Source organism: Silene latifolia, chromosome 9 (genome assembly GCF_048544455.1).
Source record: "Silene latifolia isolate original U9 population chromosome 9, ASM4854445v1, whole genome shotgun sequence".
In the NCBI taxonomy this organism is placed as follows: Eukaryota; Viridiplantae; Streptophyta; class Magnoliopsida; order Caryophyllales; family Caryophyllaceae; genus Silene; species Silene latifolia.
Window position 1 is genome coordinate 79,623,103 of NC_133534.1, and position 7,162 is coordinate 79,630,264.

Consider the following 7,162-nt stretch of genomic DNA (forward strand, 5'->3'; position numbering starts at 1 on the left):
AGGAGTCCGCCGCAATGAAAAATGTCTTGATATTTGCGATGGAGGCGGACCTCCAAAGGAGAGCCTTCAAAATGGGCAATGCTAATGAGATTTACTCCAAACTTGTGACCATGTTTTCACAAACTCCGCGGATCGTCCAATATGAGGCGGCCGCGGCATTCTTTGATCTCGACTTCAAAGAGGGCCAAAAGGTTAGCCCTCATGTGCTCAAACTCATGGAGCTTGTCGAGACCTTGAAAATTCAAAAGGTTGAAATCCCCAAAGAACTCATCGTAGATAGGATTCTACACTCCTTGTCCAAAGTCAAGGCATATGTGCAATTCCGGGTGAATTTCAACATGCAAGACAAGGATGTGTCTCTTGAGGAGTTGCACAAGTTACTTGTGCAAGCCGAGAGGGACATGGGGTTAAATGTGAACCCTCCCAAAGATGTGCTTAACATAAGCACAAAGAGTAAGGGGAAGTTCAAGAAGAATGAAAAGAAGGGTAAAAAGCAAGCTCCCACATTCACCAAAGCTAAGTCTTGTGAAGCTAGCACATCCAAAGTCAAGAAGGGTCCTCTTGATAAATGCCATTATTGTAATGGCATGGGACATTGGAAAATAAATTGTTCCAAATACCTTGGTGATATCAAAGCTGGAAAGATCACTCCAGTAGGTAAATGACTAACCTTCTTTTATGTTTCTAAATTCAACTATGGTATTATGATGCAAAGTTGTGATAATGTATCTCCCTTTTTATTGTAAATAGGGCCTCCACCAAGCAAAGACAAGGGAAAAGAAAAACAAGCATGAGAAACCATGGAGAAGCTAAGGATAGCTTTTGTGGAGCTTTGTTTTTCATTGTCTTATTTTAAGTTATGTTTTGAATTTTTAGAACTTTAAGTTTCCGTGTTCGACATGGAAAAGTATTTTGGATAATGGTTTGTATTTTGGATGATGGTGACTTGGTTTGCAACCCAAGTCACCCGTTTTTATCATTTATCTTTTATGTTCTAAAATTTCATCTTTAAATGCTTGCGTTTTGAAACATAAGATTATTCACTTAAAGGTGATCTAATAGACAATTATAATGACAGGTTTCATTATATGTCCACATGCTTAAGGCTTGTGTATGATCATTTATAAAGTGATTCTGAGTCTATGAACTCTCTTAAAGGTATGTCAATCACCAAGTACACATATGAATTCAATAACAATTAGTCTACCTATGAGGTAGTTCTCCTTATAATTCAACATCATTAATTTGTGTCTCATATGCTATCTTTGAATGTTTAGTGTATTTATTCTAAAGATAGAGTGGGAGAAAAATGAGGACACAACACACAAGACAAAGATCAAATTGTGTTTTTGTGTATATGAAGATCTACGCAAGAGAGAATGATTTGAATAAAGGTATATCTATTTACATAGTATGCCGAATAGATGAGATCTATGGTCTCAAGTTAGTTCTATATGACTAAAGAGACCAAGTGTAATAATCATAAGAGTATATTCTCAAGATAACTACACGAGGAGACCAAAAGAAGTTTTGGAATAAAATGACTAATGTAAAGTCTTAACAAGTTTTTGACTAAGTTTATGAAGCATTTGACCAATAGTTTCAACCATGAGATTTACTTAAGAGCCTAAATGAATCAAAGTAACATACTAGTTATGATCGAGTTGCAAAATTGATATACCGATATCTTCAATGGCCAAAGTTTTAACCACGCAAATGTCATTGCTTAACCTCCCTATGAAATGGTTAAACCTCCTTCCAAAAGGGTAATTGTAAAGGACGTATTCTAGATATTGTTTATATTTGAATAATGACATTACTACACATCATTATGACATGAGTGTGTTGGGGATTTAAAATGCCTTTCCGTAACGTTGAGATGAGACCACTTCAAAATAGGTATTTTGAAAGGATATGATGGGAACATATATGGTTTTATCCTAGTAACTTGGCAAAACAATTTATATTTAAATTCTTGAATAAAAATTTCGATTGAGAAGTCAATTTCGAAATGTGTTGAATTGAGTGGGAGTTAGGGAAATCTCATGTGAAGACATGGAATTTAGTGAGAGCTATCATCCTTGAATGTTTAAAACCCATCACTCATTAAAGAATGACGAGCAAATACCTTCTTTCATAAAGAAGCTTTTGAGTTTTCAATTCTGGATGAAAATGGACAATGATGAATCCAATTACATCAAGAGATGTTGGATTAGTATTAAGAGATACACATCATATCAACATTCACATAGGTTATTCATGTAGATGAAAATGGAATTACCATTAGCAGTCATGGTCGTTCATTGAACCTATGAACGGTTGATCTCATGATTATTAGTAACTAATGTTTCCGCCATTAGAATAATCATATACATGTCCAATTATGAATCATATGCATAAGAGCATGATGATTGATTGGTAAGCCATAATAGAAACGTCATGAATTCTCGAGTAGAATCCGATGAGCGATTTCAGTGATTGACGGAATGTTCTATTGTGTGTCAAGAGGTTGCACATATTGTAGAAAATCCGAGCACATATGAGGATTTATGAGAATCCCAAATCTTTCAAGCCCAGAAAGAGAAATGAGAAGTTTTGGAAAGATGCTTGGTTGAATAAGAGGTTATTCAAAAACAATCTTTCCTAGTAAAGCTAGGACTTGTGAGAAGTGCTAAGCTAAATAATCTTGTCAATTGTTACAAGATTCTACAAAACATATACCTAGTGCATTGTGTGTGGATGGAATACTTGATCGGTACAAGTTGTATTATTCATCGCAAATTCGTTCGTTATGAGATGATCGATAAGAAAGTTCTTTCAAGTTAAAGAACCAAAACCAAGGTCGAGAACCTTGATGTGTACTTGGTAAGATTCATGCTATGAGAGAGAACATGAATGTGAAGGAAAATGCAAGTGTAAGAAGTTTGAACACATGGACACATGGGATGTTAAACTTCTATTGCAATCAATAAGTGTTTACACTTATGATAAACATCACAAGGTTGTAACATGATATTGACTACCCGAGTGTGATATTGACATTTGTCGTTTGAGTTATTATTAACTCACCTTGTACTTTGTTGTATCCAAACGGGTTGTAGAGACAATTTAACCCCGTTAAAGTGAACACGGATTAACATTGTATTTGCCCATAGTTACTTGTATGAGGTGACGTCTCGAAGTGACTAGAGTGTGATGCGATTGATGGCAAGTTCAAGTGCCATAGAGTCATGTGAGATGACTAATCGATCACATAGGCAGACTGTTAGGAACATTTTATCGGGCCTAATGACCGCTTATAGAGTTCTAGCAAATTTATATAGCCTGGTCGTGGCGAGAGCTACTATAGTATTCGAATGAGTCGATTCTTTTGACTAAAGACTATTCGCCTAAGATAGTGAAGGAAATGTAGATTCATATACATACTAACATACTCATATATGTCTAAAATAATTTGTCATAAAATTAAAACGGATTTTATGCATGCAAACAATAATAAAATAGAGGAGAAATCATGTCCTTACAATGGTGATTTTCGGTTATTAGGGCACAAAAGAGATCACCTTTCTCTTTTGATCTTGAGCTTTCCCTTATGGATGAACAAGATCTAAGTATAAGATCTCTCCCTAAGCTTTATACCCAAGGCTTTCTTCTTAATTTAATTAATATTACAAATACTAGTATAATATTAATCAAGTAGAAAATTGAACCAAAATATTTTTAACACTTTGAATATTTCGGTTTTTAGAGAGAAAGAGAGGAGGATTTTTATTCTCTCTAAAATTGTATTTTGGATGATAGATAGAATGAATGAATAATACACTACACTTGGTATATTATTAGGTAAAAATTATAGAAAAACAATGATGGTTTTTCTTCCCCAAAACCGTGTAAGAGGAGAGCTTTAGGGGAGCCAATGCATGGAAAAATTGTTCTTCACAATGAACAATAGGCTTGCATGGCTAGTGACTTGTGCAATCATCATGCCTTCCACTAATTACAATCAACATATAATTAGCTCAACAACCCTCTAATTTTCGGCCCACTTAATAATATGGATTCCATATTATTTTTGTCAATTGTCAATATGTCACATGTCATATGTGATATAAATTTGTTATGTATTTTTAACATATTAAAAATCAACGTATTAATAAAAATACGTCACATACAAAAATCGACTTAGTAATTTTATAATTACTTGTGCCAAAATATTTTACCATTTATAAATTACAACTGATTGTATTTATAACAATTCATTTAATTTAATTGTTACATTAATCAATTATTTCATCCGAGTAATGATACAATTCAATTACTCAGACCGTATCTTATTTAATCACATTTCAATATGATACGTAAATTTTACTTCCAAAATCGTCCGTCAATTTTCAAGTAATTTAATTAACTCGCAACATTATACGATTAATTAAATAATCAATTAAGAGTATTGCCCTTTAGGTATGACCTAGGGGTCAACTGATCACCACCGTCACACGACGTAATGTCAAACTCTAGTCGACCAATCATTACCGATATATGTTGACCATTGACAAGAACAATATTACTTCCCAATTGTATTCATTTTAATGAGACTTAAACATGTGATCATCATGATCAACAGTCGTGATCGCATTATTGTCGGAGGACACATATTCCAACAATCTCCCACTGGTCCTCGACAAGTGTGCGTCACCAATTCTCTTGTCCTATTACTATCTCCCACTCAATGCAAGGTGTCTTTCAGGTCGTACTTGCAAGTGATCATATCGAAAGTGGTTTCCTCGATCTGGAGAATAACTGATTGACCGGATTTATCCACTCTGGATACCTTCCGAGCGTGGCCACGCATTTCCAGTTCATTACTCCTCGAGTGGCCCTGAGATATTGTTATAACCCTGACTAGGGGTGGACAATTCCTATTGCACTCATTCCCTTCGACTAGCCACAGCCATCATAACCCAAAATATGCCCATTTAACCCCATTTACGAAGGTCGTAGTAACACAAATCAAAGTTAATCTGAAACTGTGCCATCTTAGGTGAATAGCCTTTAGTCAAAAGAATCGACTCATTTTGAATACTATAGTAGCTCTCGCCACGACCAGGCTATATAAATTTGCCAGAACTCTATAAGCGGTCATTAGGCCCGACAAAAAGTTCCTAACAATCTACCTATGTGATCGACTAGTCATCTCACATGACTCTATGGCACTTGAACTTGCCATCAATCGCATCACACTCTAGTCACTTCGAGACGTCACCTCATATAAGTAACTATGGGCAAAAACAATGTTAATCCATGTTCACTTTAACGGGGTTCAATTGTCTCTACAACCCATTTGGGTATAACAATGTACAAAGTGAGTTAATAATAACTCAAACGACAAATGTCGACATCACACTCGGGTAGTCAATATCATATTACAACCTTGTGATGTATATCATAAGTGTAAACACCCATAGACTGCAATAGAAGTTTAACATCCCATGTGTCCATGTGTTCAAACTTCTTACACTTGCATTTTCCTTCACATTCATGTTCTCTCTCATAGCATGAATCTTACCAAGTACACATCAAGGTTCTCGACCTTGGTTTTGGTTCTTTAACTTGAAAAGAACTTTCTTATCGATCATGTCATAACGAACGAATTTGCGATGAATAATACAACTTGTACTGATCAAGTATTCCATCCACACACAATGCACTAGGTATATGTTTTGTAGAATCTTGTAACAATTGACAAGATTATTTAGCTTAGCACTTCTCACAAGTCCTAGCTTTTACTAGGAAAGATTGTTTTGAATAACCTCTTATTCAACCAAGCATCTTTCCAAAACTTCTCATTTCTCTTTCTAGGCTTGAAAGATTTGGGATTCTCATAAATCCTCATATGTGCTCGGATTTTCTACAATATGTGCAACCTCTTATCACATAATGGAGTATTCCGTTAAACACCGAAATCGCTCATCGGATTCTTCTTGAGAATTCATGACGTTTCCATTATGGCTCACCAATCAATCATCATGCTCTTATGCATATGATTCATAATTGGACATGTACATGATCATTCTAATGGCGGAAACATTAGTTACTAATGATCATGAGATCAACCGTTCGTGGGTTCTATGGACGACCATGACTGCTAATGGTAATTCCATTTTCATTCATATGAATAACCTATGTGTATGTTGATGTGATGTGTATCTCTTAATACTAATCCAACATCCCTGATGTAATTGGATTCATCATAGTCCATTTTCATCCAGAATTGAAAACTCAAAGGTTTCTTTATGAAAGAAAGTATTAGCTCGTCATTCTTTAATGAGTGATGAGTTTTTAAACATTTAAAGGATGATAGCTCCCACTAAATTCCATGTCTTCACATGAGATCTTCTTAACTCCCACTTAATTCTACACATTTCGAAATTGACTTCTCAATCGAAATTTATCAAGAATTGAAATATGAATTGCATTGCCAAGTTATTAGGATAAAACCATATATGTTCCCATCATATCCCTTCAAAATGCCTATTTTGAAGTGGTCTCATCTTAACCTTACGGAAAGAGATTTTAAATCTCCAACACACTCATGTCATAATGATGTGTAGTAATGTCATTTTTAAATATAAACAATATTTAGAATACATCCTTCGCAAATACCCTTTTGGAAGGAGGTTTAACCATTTCATAGTGAGGTTAAGCATGACATCTACGTGGTTAAAACTTTGGCTATTGAAGATATCGGTATATCAATCCTTGCAACTCGATCATAACTAGTATGTTACTATGATTCATTTAGGCTCTTAAGTAAATCTCATGGTTGAAACTATTGGTCAAATATTCATAAACTTAGACAAAAACTTGTTAAGACTTTACATTAGTCATTTCTTCTAAAACTTACTTTTGGTGTCCTCACGTAGTATTCTTAAGAGTATTTCTTTCGAGTACTTCAAGTGGTCTCATTAGTCATATAGAACTTACTTGAGACCATAGATCTCATCTATTTGGCATACTATGTAAATAAATATACCTTCACTCAAATCATTCTCTCTTGCGTAGATCTTCTTATACACAAGTACACAATTTTGTCTTGCCTTGTGTGTTGTGTCCTCATTTTTCTCCCACTCTATCTTTAGAATAAATACACTATAGATTCAAA